The sequence below is a fragment of the Salminus brasiliensis genome, chromosome 11, assembly GCF_030463535.1.
Source record: "Salminus brasiliensis chromosome 11, fSalBra1.hap2, whole genome shotgun sequence".
In the NCBI taxonomy this organism is placed as follows: domain Eukaryota; kingdom Metazoa; phylum Chordata; class Actinopteri; order Characiformes; family Bryconidae; genus Salminus; species Salminus brasiliensis.
In genome coordinates this window covers 24,802,986-24,824,062 of record NC_132888.1, presented here as the reverse complement: position 1 = coordinate 24,824,062, position 21,077 = coordinate 24,802,986, and the positions used below count along the sequence as shown (strand labels likewise).

Below are 21,077 nucleotides of genomic sequence, written 5' to 3'. Positions count from 1 at the left end.
TTTGCAGGACTGGAAAAGCTTACAACACCTGGTATTCCCATTCAAGTACTAACCAGGCCCAACCCTAGGTAGCTTCTGAGCTCAGACGAGATCAGGCGTTCTAAGGGTGGAATGGCCGTAAGCAGAAGAACCTTGCAAACTAGAGGATTCAAATTTCATAGCTAAGACCATATTTCTTCAAAACCAAGAAAAAGCATTCCATTTCAACACATCAAAATTTACATCACAAAAGAGTTTCAACTACAAATTTGTGCAAAATATGTAAATAACATGGAAATGTAAGCTTTAATTGTTTGCAGGACTGGAAAAGCTTACAACACCTGGTATTCCCAGACAGTCTCCCACTCAAGTACTAACCATGCCCAACCCTAGGTAGCTTCTGAGATCAGACGACATGAGGCGTTCTAAGGGTGGAATGGCCTTAAGCAGAAGAACCTTGCAAACTAGAGGATTCAAATTTCATAGATAAGACCATATTTGTTTAAAACCAAGAAAAAGCATTCCATTTCAACACATCAACATTTACAACACAAAAGAGTTTCAAATACAAATTTGTGCAAAAGATGAAAAAAAATGGAAATGTAAGCTTTCTTTGTTTGCAGGATTGAAAAAGCTTACAACACCTGGTATTCCCATTCAGTCTCCCATTCAAGTACTAAACAGGCCCAACCCTAGGTAGCTTCTGAGATCAGACAAGATCAGGCATTCTAAGGTTGGAATGGCCATAAGCAGAAGAACCTTGCAAACTAGAGGATTCAAATTTCATAGATAAGACCATATTTGTTCAAAACCAAGAAAAAGCATTCCATTTCAACACATCAAAATTTACAACACAAAAGAGTTTCAACTACAAATTTGTGCAAAAGATGTAAATAACATGGAAATGTAAGCTTTAATTGTTTGCAGGACTGGAAAAGCTTACAACACCTGGTATTCCCAGACAGTCTCCCATTCAAGTACTAACCAGGCCCAACCCTAGATAGCTTCTGAGATCAGACAAGATCAGGCGATCTAAGGGTGGAATGGCCGTAAGCGGAAGAACCTTGCAAACTAGAGGATTCAAATTTCATAGCTAAGACCATATTTGTTCAAAATCAAGAAAAAGCATTCCATTTTAACACATCAACATTTACAACACAAAAGAGTTTCAACTACAAATTTGTGCAAAATATGTAAATAACATGGAAATGTAAGCTTTAATTGTTTGCAGGACTGGAAAAGCTTACAACACCTGGTATTTCCATTCAGTATCCCATTCAAGTACTAACCAGGCCCAACCCTAGGTAGCTTCTGAGATCAGACGAGAACAGGCGATCTAAAGGTGGAATGGCCGTAAGCAGAAGAATCTTGCAAACTAGAGGATTCAAATTTCATAGCTAAGACCATATTTGTTCAAAATCAAGAAAAAGCATTCCATTTTAACACATCAACATTTACAACACAAAAGAGTTTCAACTACAAATTTGTGCAAAATATGTAAATAACATGGAAATGTAAGCTTTAATTGTTTGCAGGACTGGAAAAGCTTACAACACCTGGTATTCCCATCCAGTCTCCCATTCAAGTACTAACCAGGCCCAACCCTAGGTAGCTTCTGAGATCAGACTAGATCAGGCGTTCTAAGGGTGGAATGGCCGTAAGCAGAAGAACCTTGCAAACTAGAGGATTCAAATTTCATAGCTAAGACCATATTTGTTCAAAACCAAGAAAAAGCATTCCATTTCAACACATCAAAATTTACAACACAAAAGAGTTTCAACTACAAATTTGTGCAAAAGATGTAAATAACATGGAAATGTAAGCTTTAATTGTTTGCAGGACTGGAAAAGCTTACAACACCTGGTATTCCCATTCAAGTACTAACCAGGCCCAACCCTAGGTAGCTTCTGAGCTCAGACGAGATCAGGCGTTCTAAGGGTGGAATGGCCGTAAGCAGAAGAACCTTGCAAACTAGAGGATTCAAATTTCATAGCTAAGACCATATTTCTTCAAAACCAAGAAAAAGCATTCCATTTCAACACATCAAAATTTACATCACAAAAGAGTTTCAACTACAAATTTGTGCAAAATATGTAAATAACATGGAAATGTAAGCTTTAATTGTTTGCAGGACTGGAAAAGCTTACAACACCTGGTATTCCCAGACAGTCTCCCATTCAAGTACTAACCAGGCCCAACCCTAGGTAGCTTCTGAGATCAGACGAGATGAGGCGTTCTAAGGGTGGAATGGCCTTAAGCAGAAGAACCTTGCAAACTAGAGGATTCAAATTTCATAGATAAGACCATATTTGTTTAAAACCAAGAAAAAGCATTCCATTTCAACACATCAACATTTACAACACAAAAGAGTTTCAAATACAAATTTGTGCAAAAGATGAAAAAAAATGGAAATGTAAGCTTTCTTTGTTTGCAGGATTGAAAAAGCTTACAACACCTGGTATTCCCATTCAGTCTCCCATTCAAGTACTAAACAGGCACAACCCTAGGTAGCTTCTGAGATCAGACAAGATCAGGCATTCTAAGGGTGGAATGGCCATAAGCAGAAGAACCTTGCAAACTAGAGGATTCAAATTTCATAGATAAGACCATATTTGTTCAAAACCAAGAAAAAGCATTCCATTTCAACACATCAAAATTTACAACACAAAAGAGTTTCAACTACAAATTTGTGCAAAAGATGTAAATAACATGGAAATGTAAGCTTTAATTGTTTGCAGGACTGGAAAAGCTTACAACACCTGGTATTCCCAGACAGTCTCCCATTCAAGTACTAACCAGGCCCAACCCTAGATAGCTTCTGAGATCAGACAAGATCAGGCGATCTAAGGGTGGAATGGCCGTAAGCGGAAGAACCTTGCAAACTAGAGGATTCAAATTTCATAGCTAAGACCATATTTGTTCAAAATCAAGAAAAAGCATTCCATTTTAACACATCAACATTTACAACACAAAAGAGTTTCAACTACAAATTTGTGCAAAATATGTAAATAACATGGAAATGTAAGCTTTAATTGTTTGCAGGACTGGAAAAGCTTACAACACCTGGTATTTCCATTCAGTATCCCATTCAAGTACTAACCAGGCCCAACCCTAGGTAGCTTCTGAGCTCAGACGAGATCAGGCGTTCTAAGGGTGGAATGGCCGTAAGCAGAAGAACCTTGCAAACTAGAGGATTCAAATTTCATAGATAAGACCATATTTGTTTAAAACCAAGAAAAAGCATTCCATTTCAACACATCAAAATTTACAACACAAAAGAGTTTCAACTACAAATTTGTGCAAAAGATGTAAATAACATGGAAATGTAAGCTTTAATTGTTTGCAGGACTGGAAAAGCTTACAACACCTGGTATTCCCTTTCAAGTACTAACCAGGCCCAACCCTAGGCAGCTTCTGAGATCAGACGAGATCAGGCGTTCTAAGGGTGGAATGGCCGTAAGCAGAAGAACCTTGCAAACTAGAGGATTCAAATTTCATAGATAAGACCATATTTGTTTAAATCCAAGAAAAAGCATTCCATGTCAACACATCAAAATTTACAACACAAAAGAGTTTCAACTACAAATTTGTGCAAAAGATGTAAATAACATGGAAATGTAAGCTTTAATTGTTTGCAGGACTGGAAAAGCTTACAACACCTGGTATTCCCATCCAGTCTCCCATTCAAGTACTAACCAGGCCCAACCCTAGGTAGCTTCTGAGATCAGATGAGATCAGGCGTTCTAAGGGTGGAATGGCCGTAAGCAGAATAACCTTGCAAACTAGAGGATTCAAATTTCATAGCTAAGACCATATTTCTTCAAAACCAAGAAAAACATTCCATTTCAACACATCAAAATTTACATCACAAAAGAGTTTCAACTACAAATTTGTGCAAAAGATGTAAATAACATGGAAATGTAAGCTTTCATTGTTTGCAGGATTGAAAAAGCTTACAACACCTGGTATTCCCAGACAGTCTCCCATTCAAGTACTAACCAGGCCCAACACTAGGTAGCTTCTGAGATCAGACGAGATGAGGCGTTCTAAGGGTGGAATGGCCTTAAGCAGAAGAACCTTGCAAACTAGAGGATTCAAATTTCATAGATAAGACCATATTTGTTTAAAACCAAGAAAAAGCATTCCATTTCAACACATCAACATTTACAACACAAAAGAGTTTCAAATACAAATTTGTGCAAAAGATGAAAAAAAAATGGAAATGTAAGCTTTCTTTGTTTGCAGGATTGAAAAAGCTTACAACACCTGGTATTCCCATTCAGTCTCCCATTCAAGTACTAAACAGGCCCAACCCTAGGTAGCTTCTGAGATCAGACAAGATCAGGCATTCTAAGGGTGGAATGGCCATAAGCAGAAGAACCTTGCAAACTAGAGGATTCAAATTTCATAGATAAGACCATATTTGTTCAAAACCAAGAAAAAGCATTCCATTTCAACACATCAAAATTTACAACACAAAAGAGTTTCAACTACAAATTTGTGCAAAAGATGTAAATAACATGGAAATGTAAGCTTTAATTGTTTGCAGGACTGGAAAAGCTTACAACACCTGGTATTCCCAGACAGTCTCCCATTCAAGTACTAACCAGGCCCAACCCTAGATAGCTTCTGAGATCAGACGAGATCAGGCGACCTAAGGGTGGAATGGCCGTAAGCGGAAGAACCTTGCAAACTAGAGGATTCAAATTTCATAGCTAAGACCATATTTGTTCAAAATCAAGAAAAAGCATTCCATTTTAACACATCAACATTTACAACACAAAAGAGTTTCAACTACAAATTTGTGCAACATATGTAAATAACATGGAAATGTAAGCTTTAATTGTTTGCAGGACTGGAAAAGCTTACAACACCTGGTATTTCCATTCAGTATCCCATTCAAGTACTAACCAGGCCCAACCCTAGGTAGCTTCTGAGCTCAGACGAGATCAGGCGTTCTAAGGGTGGAATGGCCGTAAGCAGAAGAACCTTGCAAACTAGAGGATTCAAATTTCATAGATAAGACCATATTTGTTTAAAACCAAGAAAAAGCATTCCATTTCAACACATCAAAATTTACAACACAAAAGAGTTTCAACTACAAATTTGTGTAAAAGATGTAAATAACATGGAAATGTAAGCTTTAATTGTTTGCAGGACTGGAAAAGCTTACAACACCTGGTATTCCCATTCAAGTACTAACCAGGCCCAACCCTAGGCAGCTTCTGAGATCACACGAGATCAGGCGTTCTAAGGGTGGAATGGCCGTAAGCAGAAGAACCTTGCAAACTAGAGGATTCAAATTTCATAGATAAGACCATATTTGTTTAAATCCAAGAAAAAGCATTCCATGTCAACACATCAAAATTTACAACACAAAAGAGTTTCAACTACAAATTTGTGCAAAAGATGTAAATAACATGGAAATGTAAGCTTTAATTGTTTGCAGGACTGGAAAAGCTTACAACACCTGGTATTCCCATCCAGTCTCCCATTCAAGTACTAACCAGGCCCAACCCTAGGTAGCTTCTGAGATCAGATGAGATCAGGCGTTCTAAGGGTGGAATGGCCGTAAGCAGAAGAACCTTGCAAACTAGAGGATTCAAATTTCATAGCTAAGACCATATTTCTTCAAAACCAAGAAAAAGCATTCCATTTCAACACATCAAAATTTACATCACAAAAGAGTTTCAACTACAAATTTGTGCAAAAGATGTAAATAACATGGAAATGTAAGCTTTCATTGTTTGCAGGATTGAAAAAGCTTACAACACCTGGTATTCCCAGACAGTCTCCCATTCAAGTACTAACCAGGCCCAACCCTAGGTAGCTTCTGAGATCAGACAAGATCAGGCGTTCTAAGGGTGGAATGGCCGTAAGCAGAAGAACCGTGCAAACTAGAGAATTCAAATTTCATAGCTAAGACCATATTTGTTCAAAACCAAGAAAAAGCATTCCATTTCAACACATCAAAATTTACAACACAAAAGAGTTTCAACTACAAATTTGTGCAAAAGATGTAAATAACATGGAAATGTAAGCTTTAATTGTTTGCAGGACTGGAAAAGCTTACAACACCTGGTATTCCCAGACAGTCTCCCATTCAAGTACTAACCAGGCCCAACCGTAGATAGCTTCTGAGATCAGACAAGATCAGGCGATCTAAGGGTGGAATGGCCGTAAGCAGAAGAACCTTGCAAACTAGAGGATTCAAATTTCATAGCTAAGACCATATTTGTTCAAAATCAAGAAAAAGCATTCCATTTTAACACATCAACATTTACAACACAAAAGAGTTTCAACTACAAATTTGTGCAAAATATGTAAATAACATGGAAATGTAAGCTTTAATTGTTTGCAGGACTGGAAAAGCTTACAACACCTGGTATTTCCATTCAGTATCCCATTCAAGTACTAACCAGGCCCAACCCTAGGTAGCTTCTGAGATCAGACAAGAAGGCATTCTAAGGGTGGAATGGCCGTAAGCAGAAGAACCTTGCAAACTAGAGGATTCAAATTTCATAGATAAGACCATATTTGTTTAAAACCAAGAAAAAGCATTCCATTTCAACACATCAAAATTTACAACACAAAAGAGTTTCAACTACAAATTTGTGCAAAAGATGTAAATAACATGGAAATGTAAGCTTTAATTGTTTGCAGGACTGGAAAAGCTTACAACACCTGGTATTCCCATTCAAGTACTAACCAGGCCCAACCCTAGGCAGCTTCTGAGATCAGACGAGATCAGGCGTTCTAAGGGTGGAATGGCCGTAAGCAGAAGAGCCTTGCAAACTAGAGGATTCAAATTTCATAGCTAAGACCATATTTCTTCAAAACCAAGAAAAACATTCCATTTCAACACATCAAAATTTACATCACAAAAGAGTTTCAACTACAAATTTGTGCAAAAGATGTAAATAACATGGAAATGTAAGCTTTCATTGTTTGCAGGATTGAAAAAGCTTACAACACCTGGTATTCCCAGACAGTCTCCCATTCAAGTACTAACCAGGCCCAACCCTAGGTAGCTTCTGAGATCAGACAAGATCAGGCGTTCTAAGTGTGGAATGGCCGTAAGCAGAAGAACCGTGCAAACTAGAGAATTCAAATTTCATAGCTAAGACCATATTTGTTCAAAACCAAGAAAAAGCATTCCATTTCAACACATCAAAATTTACAACACAAAAGAGTTTCAACTACAAATTTGTGCAAAAGATGTAAATAACATGGAAATGTAAGCTTTAATTGTTTGCAGGACTGGAAAAGCTTACAACACCTGGTATTCCCAGACAGTCTCCCATTCAAGTACTAACCAGGCCCAACCCTAGGTAGCTTCTGAGATCAGACGACATCAGGCGTTCTAAGGGTGGAATGGCCGTAAGCAGAAGAACCTTGCAAACTAGAGGATTCAAATTTCATAGCTAAGACCATATTTGTTCAAAACCAAGAAAAAGCATTCCATTTTAACACATCAACATTTACAACACAAAAGAGTTTCAACTACAAATTTGTGCAAAAGATGTAAATAACATGGAAATGTAAGCTTTCTTTGTTTGCAGGATTGAAAAGGCTTACAACACCTAGTATTCCCATTCAGTCTCTCATTCAAGTACTAACCAGGCCCAACCCTACCTAGCTTCTGAGATCAGACAAGATCAGGCATTCTAAGGGTGGAATGGCCGTAAGCAGAAGAACCTTGCAAACTAGAGGATTCAAATTTCATAGATAAGACCATATTTGTTCAAAACCAAGAAAAAGCATTCCATTTCAACACATCAAAATTTACAACACAAAAGAGTTTCAACTACAAATTTGTGCAAAAGATGTAAATAACATGGAAATGTAAGCTTTAATTGTTTGCAGGACTGGAAAAGCTTACAACACCTGGTATTCCCAGACAGTCTCCCATTCAAGTACTAACCAGGCCCAACCCTAGGTAGCTTCTGAGCTCAGACGAGATCAGGGGTTCTAAGGGTGGAATGGCCGTAAGCAGAAGAACCTTGCAAACTAGAGGATTCAAATTTCATAGATAAGACCATATTTGTTCAAAACCAAGAAAAAGCATTCCATTTCAACACATCAAAATTTACAACACAAAAGAGTTTCAACTACAAATTTGTGCAAAATATGTAAATAACATGGAAATGTAAGCTTTAATTTTTTTTGCAGGACTGGAAAAGCTTACAACACCTGGTATTCCCAGACAGTCTCCCATTCAAGTACTAACCAGGCCCAACCCTAGATCTCTTCTGAGATCAGACGAGATCAGGCGATCTAAGGGTGGAATGGCCGTAAGCAGAAGAACCTTGCAAACTAGAGGATTCAAATTTCATAGCTAAGACCATATTTGTTCAAAATCAAGAAAAAGCATTCCATTTTAACACATCAACATTTACAACACAAAAGAGATTCAACTACAAATTTGTGCAAAATATGTAAATAACATGGAAATGTAAGCTTTAATTGTTTGCAGGACTGGAAAAGCTTACAACACCTGGTATTCCCAGACAGTCTCCCATTCAAGTACTAACCAGGCCCAACCCTAGGTAGCTTCTGAGATCAGACGACATCAGGCGTTCTAAGGGTGGAATGGCCGTAAGCAGAAGAACCTTGCAAACTAGAGGATTCAAATTTCATAGCTAAGACCATATTTGTTCAAAACCAAGAAAAAGCATTCCATTTTAACACATCAACATTTACAACACAAAAGAGTTTCAACTACAAATTTGTGCAAAAGATGTAAATAACATGGAAATGTAAGCTTTCTTTGTTGGCAGGATTGAAAAGGCTTACAACACCTAGTATTCCCATTCAGTCTCCCATTCAAGTACTAACCAGGCCCAACCCTAGCTAGCTTCTGAGATCAGACAAGATCAGGCATTCTAAGGGTGGAATGGCCGTAAGCAGAAGAACCTTGCAAACTAGAGGATTCAAATTTCATAGATAAGACCATATTTGTTCAAAACCAAGAAAAAGCATTCCATTTCAACACATCAAAATTTACAACACAAAAGAGTTTCAACTACAAATTTGTGCAAAAGATGTAAATAACATGGAAATGTAAGCTTTAATTGTTTGCAGGACTGGAAAAGCTTACAACACCTGGTATTCCCAGACAGTCTCCCATTCAAGTACTAACCAGGCCCAACCCTACATCTCTTCTGAGATCAGACGAGATCAGGCGATCTAAGGGTGGAATGGCCGTAAGCAGAAGAACCTTGCAAACTAGAGGATTCAAATTTCATAGCTAAGACCATATTTGTTCAAAATCAAGAAAAAGCATTCCATTTTAACACATCAACATTTACAACACAAAAGAGATTCAACTACAAATTTGTGCAAAATATGTAAATAACATGGAAATGTAAGCTTTAATTGTTTGCAGGACTGGAAAAGCTTACAACACCTGGTATTCCCATTCAGTCTCCCATTCAAGTACTAACCAGGCCCAACCCTAGGTAGCTTCTGAGATCAGACGAGATCAGGCGTTCTAAGGGTGGAATGGCCGTAAGCAGAAGAACCTTGCAAACTAGAGGATTCAAATTTCATAGATAAGACCATATTTGTTCAAAACCAAGAAAAAGCATTCCATTTCAACACATCAAAATTTACATCACCAAAGAGTTTCAACTACAAATGTGTGCAAAAGATGTAAATAACATGGAAATGTAAGCTTTAATTGTTTGCAGGACTGGAAAAGCTTACAACACCTGGTATTCCCAGACAGTCTCCCATTCAAGTACTAACCAGGCCCAACCCTAAGTAGCTTCTGAGATCAGACGAGATCAGGCGTTCTAAGGGTGGAATGGCCGTAAGCAGAAGAACCTTGCAAACTAGAGGATTAAAATTTCATAGATAAGACCATATTTGTTTAAAATCAAGAAAAAGCATTCCATTTCAACACATCAACATTTACAACACAAAAGAGTTTCAAATACAAATTTGTGCAAAAGATGAAAAAAAAATGGAAATGTAAGCTTTCATTGTTTGCAGGATTGAAAAAGCTTACAACACCTGGTATTCCCAGACAGTCTCCCATTCAAGTACTAACCAGGCCCAACCCTAGGTAGCTTCTGAGATCAGACAAGATCAGGCGTTCTAAGGGTGGAATGGCCGTAAACAGAAGAACCGTGCAAACTAGAGAATTCAAATTTCTTAGCTAAGACCATATTTGTTCAAAACCAAGAAAAAGCATTCCATTTTAACACATCAACATTTACAACACAAAAGAGTTTCAACTACAAATTTGTGCAAAAGATGTAAATAACATGGAAATGTAAGCTTTCTTTGTTTGCAGGAATGAAAAAGCTTACTACACCTGGTATTCCCATTCAGTCTCCCATTCAAGTACTAACCAGGCCCAACCCTAGCTAGCTTCTGAGATCAGACAAGATCAGGCATTCTAAGGGTGGAATGGCCATAAGCAGAAGAACCTTGCAAACTAGAGGATTCAAATTTCATAGATAAGACCATATTTGTTCAAAACCAAGAAAAAGCATTCCATTTCAACACATCAAAATTTACAACACAAAAGAGTTTCAACTATAAATTTGTGCAAAAGATGTAAATAACATGGAAATGTAAGCTTTAATTGTTTGCAGGACTGGAAAAGCTTACAACACCTGGTATTCCCATTCAGTCTCCCATTCAAGTACTAACCAGGCCCAACCCTAGCTAGCTTCTGAGATCAGACAAGATCAGGCATTCTAAGGGTGGAATGGCCGTAAGCAGAAGAACTTTGTTAACTAGAGGATTCAAATTTCATAGATAAGACCATATTTGTTCAAAACCAAGAAAAAGCATTCCATTTCAACACATCAAAATTTACAACACAAAAGAGTTTCAACTACAAATTTGTGCAAAAGATGTAAATAACATGGAAATGTAAGCTTTAATTGTTTGCAGGACTGGAAAAGCTTACAACACCTGGTATTCCCATTCAGTCTCCCATTCAAGTACTAACCAGGCCCAACCCTAGGTAGCTTCTGAGATCAGACGAGATCAGGCGTTCTAAGGGTGGAATGGCCGTAAGCAGAATAACCTTGCAAACTAGAGGATTCAAATTTCATAGATAAGACCATATTTGTTCAAAACCAAGAAAAAGCATTCCATTTCAACACATCAAAATTTACATCACAAAAGAGTTTCAACCACAAATGTGTGCAAAAGATGTAAATAACATGGAAATGTAAGCTTTAATTGTTTGCAGGACTGGAAAAGCTTACAACACCTGGTATTCCCAGACAGTCTCCCATTCAAGTACTAACCAGGCCCAACCCTAGGTAGCTTCTGAGATCAAACGAGATCAGGCGTTCTAAGGGTGGAATGGCCGTAAGCAGAAGAACCTTGCTAACTAAAGGATTCAAATTTCATAGATAAGACCATATTTGTTTAAAATCAAGAAAAAGCATTCCATTTCAACACGTCAACATTTACAACACAAAAGAGTTTCAACTACAAATTTGTGCAAAAGATGTAAATAACATGGAAATGTAAGCTTTAATTGTTTGCAGGACTGGAAAAGCTTACAACACCTGGTACTCCCATCCAGTCTGCCATTCAAGTACTAACCAGGCCCAACCCTAGGTAGCTTCTAAGATCAGACGAGATCAGGCGTTCTAAGGGTGGAATGGCCGTAAGCAGAAGAACCTTGCAAACTAGAGGATTCAAATTTCATAGCTAAGACCATATTTCTTCAAAACCAAGAAAAAGCATTCCATTTCAACACATCAAAATTTACATCACAAAAGAGTTTCAACTACAAATTTGTGCAAAATATGTAAATAACATGGAAATGTAAGCTTTAATTGTTTGCAGGACTGGAAAAGCTTACAACACCTGGAATTCCCAGACAGTCTCCCATTCAAGTACTAACCAGGCCCAACCCTAGGTAGCTTCTGAGATCAGACGAGATGAGGCGTTCTAAGGGTGGAATGGCCGTAAGCAGAAGAACCTTGCAAACTAGAGGATTCAAATTTCATAGATAAGACCATATTTGTTTAAAATCAAGAAAAAGCATTCTATTTCAACACATCAACATTTACAACACAAAAGAGTTTCAAATACAAATTTGTGCAAAAGATGAAAACAAAATGGAAATGTAAGCTTTCTTTGATTGCAGGATTGAAAAAGCTTACAACACCTGGTATTCCCATTCAGTCTCCCATTCAACTACTAACCAGGCCCAACCCTAGCTAGCTTCTGAGATCAGACAAGATCAGGCATTCTAAGGGTGGAATGGCCGTAAGCAGAAGAACCGTGCAAACAAGAGAATTCAAATTTCATAGCTAAGACCATATTTGTTCAAAACCAAGAAAAAACATTCCATTTCAACACATCAAAATTTACAACACAAAAGAGTTTCAACTACAAATTTGTGCAAAAGATGTAAATAACATGGAAATGTAAGCTTTCATTATTTGCAGGATTGAAAAAGCTTACAACACCTGGTATTCCCAGACAGTCTCCCATTCAAGTACTAACCAGGCCCAACCCTAGGTAGCTTCTGAGATCAGACAAGATCAGGCATTCTAAGGGTGGAATGGCCGTAAGCAGAAGAACCGTGCAAACTAGAGAATTCAAATTTCATAGCTAAGACCATATTTGTTCAAAACCAAGAAAAAGCATTCCATTTCAACACATCAAAATTTACAACACAAAAGAGTTTCAACTACAAATTTGTGCAAAAGATGTAAATAACATGGAAATGTAAGCTTTCTTTGTTTGCAGGATTGAAAAAGCTTACAACACCTGGTATTCCCATTCAGTCTCCCATTCAAGTACTAACCAGGCCCAACCCTACCTAGCTTCTGAGATCAGACGAGATCAGGCGTTCTAAGGGTGGAATGGCCATAAGCAGAAGAACCTTGCAAACTAGAGGATTCAAATTTCATAGCTAAGACCATATTTGTTCAAAACCAAGAAAAAGCATTCCATTTCAACACATCAAAATTTACATCACAAAAGAGTTTCAACTACAAATTTGTGCAAAAGATGTAAATAACATGGAAATGTAAGCTTTAATTGTTTGCAGGACTGGAAAAGCTTACAACACCTGGTATTCCCATCCAGTCTCCCATTCAAGTACTAACCAGGCCCAACCCTAGGTAGCTTCTGAGATCAGACGAGATCAGGCTTTCTAAGGGTGGAATGGCCGTAAGCAGAAGAACCTTGCAAACTAGAGGATTCAAATTTCATAGCTAAGACCATATTTGTTCAAAACCAAGAAAAAGCATTCCATTTCAACACATCATAATTTACATCACAAAAGAGTTTCAACTACAAATTTGTGCAAAAGATGTAAATAACATGGAAATGTAAGCTTTAATTGTTTGCAGGACTGGAAAAGCTTACAACACCTGGTATTCCCATTCAGTCTCCCATTCAAGTACTAACCAGGCCCAACCCTAGGTAGCTTCTGAGATCAGACGAGATCAGGCGTTCTAAGGGTGGAATGGCCGTAAGCGGAAGAACCTTGCAAACTAGAGGATTCAAATTTCATAGATAAGACCATATTTGTTTAAAACCAAGAAAAAGCATTCCATGTCAACACATCAAAATTTACAACACAAAAGAGTTTCAAGTACAAATTTGTGCAAAAGATGTAAATAACATGGAAATGTAAGCTTTAATTGTTTGCAGGACTGGAAAAGCTTACAACACCTGGTATTCCCATCCAGTCTCCCATTCAAGTACTAACCAGGCCCAACCCTAGGTAGCTTCTGAGATCAGACGAGATCAGGCTTTCTAAGGGTGGAATGGCCGTAAGCAGAAGAACCTTGCAAACTAGAGGATTCAAATTTCATAGCTAAGACCATATTTGTTCAAAACCAAGAAAAAGCATTCCATTTCAACACATCATAATTTACATCACAAAAGAGTTTCAACTACAAATTTGTGCAAAAGATGTAAATAACATGGAAATGTAAGCTTTAATTGTTTGCAGGACTGGAAAAGCTTACAACACCTGGTATTCCCATCCAGTCTCCCATTCAAGTACTAACCAGGCCCAACCCTAGGTAGCTTCTGAGATCAGACGAGATCAGGCGTTCTAAGGGTGGAATGGCCGTAAGCAGAAGAACCTTGCAAACTAGAGGATTCAAATTTCATAGCTAAGACAATATTTCTTCAAAACCAAGAAAAAGCATTCCATTTCAACACATCAAAATTTACAACACAAAAGAGTTTCAACTACAAATTTGTGCAAAAGATGTAAATAACATGGAAATGTAAGCTTTAATTGTTTGCAGGACTGGAAAAGCTTACAACACCTGGAATTCCCCGACAGTCTCCCATTCAAGTACTAACCAGGCCCAACCCTAGCTAGCTTCTGAGATCAGACGAGAAGGCATTCTAAGGGTGGAATGGCCGTAAGCAGAAGAACCTTGCAAACTAGAGGATTCAAATTTCATAGATAAGACCATATTTGTTTAAAATCAAGAAAAAGCATTCCATTTCAACACATCAACATTTACAACACAAAAGAGTTTCAAATACAAATTTGTGCAAAAGATGTAAATAACATGGAAATGTAAGCTTTCTTTGTTTGCAGGATTGAAAAAGCTTACAACACCTGGTATTCCCATTCAGTCTCCCATTCAAGTACTAACCAGGCCCAACCCTACCTAGCTTCTGAGATCAGACGAGATCAGGCGTTCTAAGGGTGGAATGGCCATAAGCAGAAGAACCTTGCAAACTAGAGGATTCAAATTTCATAGCTAAGACCATATTTGTTCAAAACCAAGAAAAAGCATTCCATTTCAACACATCAAAATTTACATCACAAAAGAGTTTCAACTACAAATTTGTGCAAAAGATGTAAATAACATGGAAATGTAAGCTTTAATTGTTTGCAGGACTGGAAAAGCTTACAACACCTGGTATTCCCATCCAGTCTCCCATTCAAGTACTAACCAGGCCCAACCCTAGGTAGCTTCTGAGATCAGACGAGATCAGGCGTTCAAAGGGTGGAATGGCCGTAAGCAGAAGAACCTTGCAAACTAGAGGATTCAAATTTCATAGCTAAGACCATATTTGTTCAAAACCAAGAAAAAGCATTCCATTTCAACACATCATAATTTACATCACAAAAGAGTTTCAACTACAAATTTGTGCAAAAGATGTAAATAACATGGAAATGTAAGCTTTAATTGTTTGCAGGACTGGAAAAGCTTACAACACCTGGTATTCCCATTCAGTCTCCCATTCAGTCTCCCATTCAAGTACTAACCAGGCCCAACCCTAGGTAGCTTCTGAGATCAGACGAGATCAGGCGTTCTAAGGGTGGAATGGCCGCAAGCGGAAGAACCTTGCAAACTAGAGGATTCAAATTTCATAGATAAGACCATATTTGTTTAAAACCAAGAAAAAGCATTCCATGTCAACACATCAAAATTTACAACACAAAAGAGTTTCAACTACAAATTTGTGCAAAAGATGTAAATAACATGGAAATGTAAGCTTTAATTGTTTGCAGGACTGGAAAAGCTTACAACACCTGGAATTCCCCGACAGTCTCCCATTCAAGTACTAACCAGGCCCAACCCTAGGTAGCTTCTGAGATCAGACGAGAAGGCATTCTAAGGGTGGAATGGCCGTAAGCAGAAGAACCTTGCAAACTAGAGGATTCAAATTTCATAGATAAGACCATATTTGTTTAAAATCAAGAAAAAGCATTCCATTTCAACACATCAACATTTACAACACAAAAGAGTTTCAAATACAAATTTGTGCAAAAGATGTAAATAACATGGAAATGTAAGCTTTCTTTGTTTGCAGGATTGAAAAAGCTTACAACACCTGGTATTCCCATTCAGTCTCCCATTCAAGTACTAACCAGGCCCAACCCTAGGTAGCTTCTGAGATCAGACAAGATCAGGCGTTCTAAGGGTGGAATGGCCGTAAGCGGAAGAACCTTGCAAACTAGAGGATTCAAATTTCATAGATAAGACCATATTTGTTCAAAACCAAGAAAAAGCATTCCATGTCAACACATCAAAATTTACAACACAAAAGAGTTTCAACTACAAATTTGTGCAAAAGATGTAAATAACATGGAAATGTAAGCTTTAATTGTTTGCAGGACTGGAAAAGCTTACAACACCTGGTATTCCCATCCAGTCTCCCATTCAAGTACTAACCAGGCCCAACCCTAGGTAGCTTCTGAGATCAGACGAGATCAGGCGTTCTAAGGGTGGAATGGCCGTAAGCAGAAGAACCTTGCAAACTAGAGGATTCAAATTTCATAGCTAAGACAATATTTCTTCAAAACCAAGAAAAAGCATTCCATTTCAACACATCAAAATTTACATCACAAAAGAGTTTCAACTACAAATTTGTGCAAAAGATGTAAATAACATGGAAATGTAAGCTTTCTTTGTTTGCAGGATTGAAAAAGCTTACAACACCTGGAATTCCCCGACAGTCTCCCATTCAAGTACTAACCAGGCCCAACCCTAGGTAGCTTCTGAGATCAGACGAGAAGGCATTCTAAGGGTGGAATGGCCGTAAGCAGAAGAACCTTGCAAACTAGAGGATTCAAATTTCATAGATAAGACCATATTTGTTTAAAATCAAGAAAAAGCATTCCATTTCAACACATCAACATTTACAACACAAAAGAGTTTCAAATACAAATTTGTGCAAAAGATGAAAACAAAATGGAAATGTAAGCTTTCTTTGTTTGCAGGATTGAAAAAGCTTACAACACCTGGTATTCCCATTCAGTCTCCCATTCAACTACTAACCAGGCCCAACCCTAGCTAACTTCTGAGATCAGACAAGATCAGACATTCTAAGGGTGGAATGGCCGTAAGCAGAAGAACCGTGCAAACAAGAGAATTCAAATTTCATAGCTAAGACCATATTTGTTCAAAACCAAGAAAAAACATTCCATTTCAACACATCAAAATTTACAACACAAAAGAGTTTCAACTACAAATTTGTGCAAAAGATGTAAATAACATGGAAATGTAAGCTTTAATTGTTTGCAGGACTGGAAAAGCTTACAACACCTGGTATTCCCAGACAGTCTCCCATTCAAGTACTAACCAGGCCCAACCCTAGGTAGCTTCTGAGATCAGACGAGATCAGGCGTTCTAAGGGTGGAATGGCCGTAAGCAGAAGAACCTTGCAAACTAGAGGATTCAAATTTCATAGCTAAGACCATATTTGTTCAAAACCAAGAAAAAGCATTCCATTTTAACACATCAACATTTACAACACAAAAGAGTTTCAACTACAAATTTGTGCAAAAGATGTAAATAACATGGAAATGTAAGCTTTCTTTGTTTGCAGGATTGAAAAAGCTTACAACACCTGGTATTCCCATTCAGTCTCCCATTCAAGTACTAACCAGGCCCAACCCTAGGTAGCTTCTGAGATCAGACGAGATCAGGCGTTCTAAGGGTGGAATGGCCGTAAGCGGAAGAACCTTGCAAACTAGAGGATTCAAATTTCATAGATAAGACCATATTTGTTCAAAACCAAGAAAAAGCATTCCATGTCAACACATCAAAATTTACAACACAAAAGAGTTTCAACTACAAATTTGTGCAAAAGATGTAAATAACATGTAAATGTAAGCTTTAATTGTTTGCAGGACTGGAAAAGCTTACAACACCTGGTATTCCCATCCAGTCTCCCATTCAAGTACTAACCAGGCCCAACCCTAGGTAGCTTCTGAGATCAGACGAGATCAGGCGTTCTAAGGGTGGAATGGCCATAAGCAGAAGAACCTTGCAAACTAGAGGATTCAAATTTCATAGCTAAGACCATATTTCTTCAGAACCAAGAAAAAGCATTCCATTTCAACACATCAAAATTTATATCACAAAAGAGTTTCAACTACAAATTTGTGCAAAAGATGTAAATAACATGGAAATGTAAGCTTTAATTGTTTGCAGGACTGGAAAAGCTTACAACACCTGGTATTCCCAGACAGTCTCCCATTCAAGTACTAACCAGGCCCAACCCTAGGTAGCTTCTGAGATCAGACGAGATCAGGCGTTCTAAGGGTGGAATGGCCGTAAGCAGAAGAACCTTGCAAACTAGAGGATTCAAATTTCATAGCTAAGACCATATTTGTTCAAAACCAAGAAAAAGCATTCCATTTTAACACATCAACATTTACAACACAAAAGAGTTTCAACTACAAATTTGTGCAAAAGATGTAAATAACATGGAAATTTAAGCTTTCTTTTTTTGCAGGATTGAAAAAGCTTACAACACCTGGTATTCCCATTCAGTCTCCCATTCAAGTACTAACCAGGCCCAACCCTACCTAGCTTTTGAGATCAGACGAGATCAGGCGTTCTAAGGGTGGAATGGCCATAAGCAGAAGAACCTTGCAAACTAGAGGATTCAAATTTCATAGCTAAGACCATATTTGTTCAAAACCAAGAAAAAGCATTCCATTTCAACACATCAAAATTTACATCACAAAAGAGTTTCAACTACAAATTTGTGCAAAAGATGTAAATAACATGGAAATGTAAGCTTTAATTGTTTGCAGGACTGGAAAAGCTTACAACACCTGGTATTCCCATCCAGTCTCCCATTCAAGTACTAACCAGGCCCAACCCTAGGTAGCTTCTGAGATCAGACGAGATCAGGCGTTCTAAGGGTGGAATGGCCGTAAGCAAAAGAACCTTGCAAACTAGAGGATTCAAATTTCATAGCTAAGACCATATTTGTTTAAAACCAAGAAAAAGCATTCCATTTCAAAACATCATAATTTACATCACAAAAGAGTTTCAACTACAAATTTGTGCAAAAGATGTAAATAACATGGAAATGTAAGCTTTAATTGTTTGCAGGACTGGAAAAGCTTACAACACCTGGTATTCCCATTCAGTCTCCCATTCAAGTACTAACCAGGCCCAACCCTAGGTAGCTTCTGAGATCAGACGAGATCAGGCGTTCTAAGGGTGGAATGGCCATAAGCGGAAGAACCTTGCAAACTAGAGGATTCAAATTTCATAGATAAGACCATATTTGTTTAAAACCAAGAAAAAGCATTCCATGTCAACACATCAAAATTTACAACACAAAAGAGTTTCAACTACAAATTTGTGCAAAAGATGTAAATAACATGGAAATGTAAGCTTTAATTATTTGCAGGACTGGAAAAGCTTACAACACCTGGTATTCCCATCCAGTCTCCCATTCAAGTACTAACCAGGCCCAACCCTAGGTAGCTTCTGAGATCAGACGAGATCAGGCGTTCTAAGGGTGGAATGGCCATAAGCAGAAGAACCTTGCAAACTAGAGGATTCAAATTTCATAGCTAAGACCATATTTCTTCAGAACCAAGAAAAAGCATTCCATTTCAACACATCAAAATTTATATCACAAAAGAGTTTCAACTACAAATTTGTGCAAAAGATGTAAATAACATGGAAATGTAAGCTTTAATTGTTTGCAGGACTGGAAAAGCTTACAACACCTGGTATTCCCAGACAGTCTCCCATTCAAGTACTAACCAGGCCCAACCCTAGGTAGCTTCTGAGATCAGACGAGATGAGGTGTTCTAAGGGTGGAATGGCCGTAAGCAGAAGAACCTTGCAAACTAGAGGATTCAAATTTCATAGATAAGACCATATTTGTTTAAAACCAAGAAAAAGCATTCCATGTCAACACATCAAAATTTACAACACAAAAGAGTTTCAACTACAAATTTGTGCAAAAGATGTAAATAACATGGAAATGTAAGCTTTAATTGTTTGCAGGACTGGAAAAGCTTACAACACCTGGTATTCCCAGACAGTCTCCCATTCAAGTACTAACCAGGCCCAACCCTAGGTAGCTTCTGAGATCAGACGAGATCAGGCGTTCTAAGGGTGGAATGGCCGTAAGCAGAAGAACCTTGCAAACTAGAGGATTCAAATTTCATAGCTAAGACCATATTTGTTCAAAACCAAGAAAAAGCATTCCATTTTAACACATCAACATTTACAACACAAAAGAGTTTCAACTACAAATTTGTGCAAAAGATGTAAATAACATGGAAATTTAAGCTTTCTTTTTTTGCAGGATTGAAAAAGCTTACAACACCTGGTATTCCCATTCAGTCTCCCATTCAAGTACTAACCAGGCCCAACCCTACCTAGCTTTTGAGATCAGACGAGATCAGGCGTTCTAAGGGTGGAATGGCCATAAGCAGAAGACCCTTGCAAACTAGAGGATTCAAATTTCATAGCTAAGACCATATTTGTTCAAAACCAAGAAAAAGCATTCCATTTCAACACATCAAAATTTACATCACAAAAGAGTTTCAACTACAAATTTGTGCAAAAGATGTAAATAACATGGAAATGTAAGCTTTAATTGTTTGCAGGACTGGAAAAGCTTACAACACCTGGTATTCCCATCCAGTCTCCCATTCAAGTACTAACCAGGCCCAACCCTAGGTAGCTTCTGAGATCAGACGAGATCAGGCGTTCTAAGGGTGGAATGGCCGTAAGCAGAAGAACCTTGCAAACTAGAGGATTCAAATTTCATAGCTAAGACCATATTTGTTTAAAACCAAGAAAAAGCATTCCATTTCAACACATCATAATTTACATCACAAAAGAGTTTCAACTACAAATTTGTGCAAAAGATGTAAATAACATGGAAATGTAAGCTTTAATTGTTTGCAGGACTGGAAAAGCTTACAACACCTGGTATTCCCATTCAGTCTCCCATTCAAGTACTAACCAGGCCCAACCCTAGGTAGCTTCTGAGATCAGACGAGATCAGGCGTTCTAAGGGTGGAATGGCCATAAGCGGAAGAACCTTGCAAACTAGAGGATTCAAATTTCATAGATAAGACCATATTTGTTTAAAACCAAGAAAAAGCATTCCATGTCAACACATCAAAATTTACAACACAAAAGAGTTTCAACTACAAATTTGTGCAAAAGATGTAAATAACATGGAAATGTAAGCTTTAATTATTTGCAGGACTGGAAAAGCTTACAACACCTGGTATTCCCATCCAGTCTCCCATTCAAGTACTAACCAGGCCCAACCCTAGGTAGCTTCTGAGATCAGACGAGATCAGGCGTTCTAAGGGTGGAATGGCCGTAAGCAGAAGAACCTTGCAAACTAGAGGA

At 37.9% G+C, this 21,077-nt stretch overlaps 62 pseudogenes; all 62 read right to left on the bottom strand.

The window, feature by feature from the left end:
* Positions 1-16: 16 nt before the first annotated feature.
* Positions 17-123, bottom strand: LOC140568307 (5S ribosomal RNA; annotated as a pseudogene).
* Positions 124-611: 488 nt separating this feature from the next.
* Positions 612-730, bottom strand: LOC140568108 (5S ribosomal RNA; annotated as a pseudogene).
* Positions 731-915: 185 nt separating this feature from the next.
* On the bottom strand, positions 916-1,034 carry LOC140572007 (5S ribosomal RNA; annotated as a pseudogene).
* Positions 1,035-1,219: 185 nt separating this feature from the next.
* LOC140568129 (5S ribosomal RNA) lies at positions 1,220-1,338 on the bottom strand (annotated as a pseudogene).
* A 185-nt stretch (positions 1,339-1,523) lies between these two features.
* LOC140572605 (5S ribosomal RNA) lies at positions 1,524-1,642 on the bottom strand (annotated as a pseudogene).
* Positions 1,643-1,827: 185 nt separating this feature from the next.
* Positions 1,828-1,934, bottom strand: LOC140568306 (5S ribosomal RNA; annotated as a pseudogene).
* A 185-nt stretch (positions 1,935-2,119) lies between these two features.
* LOC140567465 (5S ribosomal RNA) lies at positions 2,120-2,238 on the bottom strand (annotated as a pseudogene).
* Positions 2,239-2,422: 184 nt separating this feature from the next.
* LOC140568247 (5S ribosomal RNA) lies at positions 2,423-2,541 on the bottom strand (annotated as a pseudogene).
* Positions 2,542-2,726: 185 nt separating this feature from the next.
* Positions 2,727-2,845, bottom strand: LOC140572006 (5S ribosomal RNA; annotated as a pseudogene).
* A 185-nt stretch (positions 2,846-3,030) lies between these two features.
* On the bottom strand, positions 3,031-3,149 carry LOC140566548 (5S ribosomal RNA; annotated as a pseudogene).
* Positions 3,150-3,626: 477 nt separating this feature from the next.
* Positions 3,627-3,745, bottom strand: LOC140572835 (5S ribosomal RNA; annotated as a pseudogene).
* Positions 3,746-3,929: 184 nt separating this feature from the next.
* Positions 3,930-4,048, bottom strand: LOC140568196 (5S ribosomal RNA; annotated as a pseudogene).
* A 185-nt stretch (positions 4,049-4,233) lies between these two features.
* LOC140567232 (5S ribosomal RNA) lies at positions 4,234-4,352 on the bottom strand (annotated as a pseudogene).
* Positions 4,353-4,537: 185 nt separating this feature from the next.
* Positions 4,538-4,656, bottom strand: LOC140571178 (5S ribosomal RNA; annotated as a pseudogene).
* A 185-nt stretch (positions 4,657-4,841) lies between these two features.
* On the bottom strand, positions 4,842-4,960 carry LOC140566547 (5S ribosomal RNA; annotated as a pseudogene).
* Positions 4,961-5,437: 477 nt separating this feature from the next.
* Positions 5,438-5,556, bottom strand: LOC140572824 (5S ribosomal RNA; annotated as a pseudogene).
* Positions 5,557-5,741: 185 nt separating this feature from the next.
* Positions 5,742-5,860, bottom strand: LOC140571016 (5S ribosomal RNA; annotated as a pseudogene).
* Positions 5,861-6,045: 185 nt separating this feature from the next.
* Positions 6,046-6,164, bottom strand: LOC140566527 (5S ribosomal RNA; annotated as a pseudogene).
* Positions 6,165-6,942: 778 nt separating this feature from the next.
* Positions 6,943-7,061, bottom strand: LOC140573211 (5S ribosomal RNA; annotated as a pseudogene).
* A 185-nt stretch (positions 7,062-7,246) lies between these two features.
* LOC140572723 (5S ribosomal RNA) lies at positions 7,247-7,365 on the bottom strand (annotated as a pseudogene).
* Positions 7,366-7,550: 185 nt separating this feature from the next.
* Positions 7,551-7,669, bottom strand: LOC140567265 (5S ribosomal RNA; annotated as a pseudogene).
* Positions 7,670-7,854: 185 nt separating this feature from the next.
* On the bottom strand, positions 7,855-7,973 carry LOC140570152 (5S ribosomal RNA; annotated as a pseudogene).
* Positions 7,974-8,160: 187 nt separating this feature from the next.
* Positions 8,161-8,279, bottom strand: LOC140573391 (5S ribosomal RNA; annotated as a pseudogene).
* Positions 8,280-8,464: 185 nt separating this feature from the next.
* On the bottom strand, positions 8,465-8,583 carry LOC140572722 (5S ribosomal RNA; annotated as a pseudogene).
* A 185-nt stretch (positions 8,584-8,768) lies between these two features.
* On the bottom strand, positions 8,769-8,887 carry LOC140566782 (5S ribosomal RNA; annotated as a pseudogene).
* Positions 8,888-9,072: 185 nt separating this feature from the next.
* LOC140569629 (5S ribosomal RNA) lies at positions 9,073-9,191 on the bottom strand (annotated as a pseudogene).
* A 185-nt stretch (positions 9,192-9,376) lies between these two features.
* On the bottom strand, positions 9,377-9,495 carry LOC140568465 (5S ribosomal RNA; annotated as a pseudogene).
* Positions 9,496-9,680: 185 nt separating this feature from the next.
* On the bottom strand, positions 9,681-9,799 carry LOC140568609 (5S ribosomal RNA; annotated as a pseudogene).
* A 185-nt stretch (positions 9,800-9,984) lies between these two features.
* LOC140571817 (5S ribosomal RNA) lies at positions 9,985-10,103 on the bottom strand (annotated as a pseudogene).
* A 185-nt stretch (positions 10,104-10,288) lies between these two features.
* LOC140567607 (5S ribosomal RNA) lies at positions 10,289-10,407 on the bottom strand (annotated as a pseudogene).
* Positions 10,408-10,592: 185 nt separating this feature from the next.
* LOC140573194 (5S ribosomal RNA) lies at positions 10,593-10,711 on the bottom strand (annotated as a pseudogene).
* Positions 10,712-10,896: 185 nt separating this feature from the next.
* Positions 10,897-11,015, bottom strand: LOC140568463 (5S ribosomal RNA; annotated as a pseudogene).
* Positions 11,016-11,200: 185 nt separating this feature from the next.
* On the bottom strand, positions 11,201-11,319 carry LOC140572896 (5S ribosomal RNA; annotated as a pseudogene).
* A 185-nt stretch (positions 11,320-11,504) lies between these two features.
* LOC140566927 (5S ribosomal RNA) lies at positions 11,505-11,623 on the bottom strand (annotated as a pseudogene).
* Positions 11,624-11,808: 185 nt separating this feature from the next.
* Positions 11,809-11,927, bottom strand: LOC140572948 (5S ribosomal RNA; annotated as a pseudogene).
* A 185-nt stretch (positions 11,928-12,112) lies between these two features.
* Positions 12,113-12,231, bottom strand: LOC140566964 (5S ribosomal RNA; annotated as a pseudogene).
* Positions 12,232-12,416: 185 nt separating this feature from the next.
* LOC140572144 (5S ribosomal RNA) lies at positions 12,417-12,535 on the bottom strand (annotated as a pseudogene).
* A 185-nt stretch (positions 12,536-12,720) lies between these two features.
* On the bottom strand, positions 12,721-12,839 carry LOC140571757 (5S ribosomal RNA; annotated as a pseudogene).
* A 185-nt stretch (positions 12,840-13,024) lies between these two features.
* LOC140572320 (5S ribosomal RNA) lies at positions 13,025-13,143 on the bottom strand (annotated as a pseudogene).
* A 185-nt stretch (positions 13,144-13,328) lies between these two features.
* LOC140568461 (5S ribosomal RNA) lies at positions 13,329-13,447 on the bottom strand (annotated as a pseudogene).
* A 185-nt stretch (positions 13,448-13,632) lies between these two features.
* On the bottom strand, positions 13,633-13,751 carry LOC140572319 (5S ribosomal RNA; annotated as a pseudogene).
* Positions 13,752-13,936: 185 nt separating this feature from the next.
* On the bottom strand, positions 13,937-14,055 carry LOC140569922 (5S ribosomal RNA; annotated as a pseudogene).
* A 487-nt stretch (positions 14,056-14,542) lies between these two features.
* LOC140571746 (5S ribosomal RNA) lies at positions 14,543-14,661 on the bottom strand (annotated as a pseudogene).
* Positions 14,662-14,846: 185 nt separating this feature from the next.
* Positions 14,847-14,965, bottom strand: LOC140570311 (5S ribosomal RNA; annotated as a pseudogene).
* A 185-nt stretch (positions 14,966-15,150) lies between these two features.
* On the bottom strand, positions 15,151-15,281 carry LOC140567908 (5S ribosomal RNA; annotated as a pseudogene).
* Positions 15,282-15,768: 487 nt separating this feature from the next.
* Positions 15,769-15,887, bottom strand: LOC140572024 (5S ribosomal RNA; annotated as a pseudogene).
* A 185-nt stretch (positions 15,888-16,072) lies between these two features.
* Positions 16,073-16,191, bottom strand: LOC140569921 (5S ribosomal RNA; annotated as a pseudogene).
* A 487-nt stretch (positions 16,192-16,678) lies between these two features.
* Positions 16,679-16,797, bottom strand: LOC140567515 (5S ribosomal RNA; annotated as a pseudogene).
* A 185-nt stretch (positions 16,798-16,982) lies between these two features.
* On the bottom strand, positions 16,983-17,101 carry LOC140570864 (5S ribosomal RNA; annotated as a pseudogene).
* Positions 17,102-17,286: 185 nt separating this feature from the next.
* LOC140568460 (5S ribosomal RNA) lies at positions 17,287-17,405 on the bottom strand (annotated as a pseudogene).
* A 185-nt stretch (positions 17,406-17,590) lies between these two features.
* On the bottom strand, positions 17,591-17,709 carry LOC140570514 (5S ribosomal RNA; annotated as a pseudogene).
* Positions 17,710-17,894: 185 nt separating this feature from the next.
* Positions 17,895-18,013, bottom strand: LOC140570853 (5S ribosomal RNA; annotated as a pseudogene).
* Positions 18,014-18,198: 185 nt separating this feature from the next.
* LOC140570261 (5S ribosomal RNA) lies at positions 18,199-18,317 on the bottom strand (annotated as a pseudogene).
* Positions 18,318-18,502: 185 nt separating this feature from the next.
* On the bottom strand, positions 18,503-18,621 carry LOC140569920 (5S ribosomal RNA; annotated as a pseudogene).
* A 185-nt stretch (positions 18,622-18,806) lies between these two features.
* Positions 18,807-18,925, bottom strand: LOC140570381 (5S ribosomal RNA; annotated as a pseudogene).
* Positions 18,926-19,110: 185 nt separating this feature from the next.
* LOC140570513 (5S ribosomal RNA) lies at positions 19,111-19,229 on the bottom strand (annotated as a pseudogene).
* A 185-nt stretch (positions 19,230-19,414) lies between these two features.
* Positions 19,415-19,533, bottom strand: LOC140571808 (5S ribosomal RNA; annotated as a pseudogene).
* Positions 19,534-19,718: 185 nt separating this feature from the next.
* On the bottom strand, positions 19,719-19,837 carry LOC140570842 (5S ribosomal RNA; annotated as a pseudogene).
* Positions 19,838-20,022: 185 nt separating this feature from the next.
* Positions 20,023-20,141, bottom strand: LOC140570260 (5S ribosomal RNA; annotated as a pseudogene).
* Positions 20,142-20,326: 185 nt separating this feature from the next.
* LOC140569919 (5S ribosomal RNA) lies at positions 20,327-20,445 on the bottom strand (annotated as a pseudogene).
* Positions 20,446-20,630: 185 nt separating this feature from the next.
* Positions 20,631-20,749, bottom strand: LOC140570380 (5S ribosomal RNA; annotated as a pseudogene).
* Positions 20,750-20,934: 185 nt separating this feature from the next.
* On the bottom strand, positions 20,935-21,053 carry LOC140569918 (5S ribosomal RNA; annotated as a pseudogene).
* Positions 21,054-21,077: the final 24 nt, after the last annotated feature.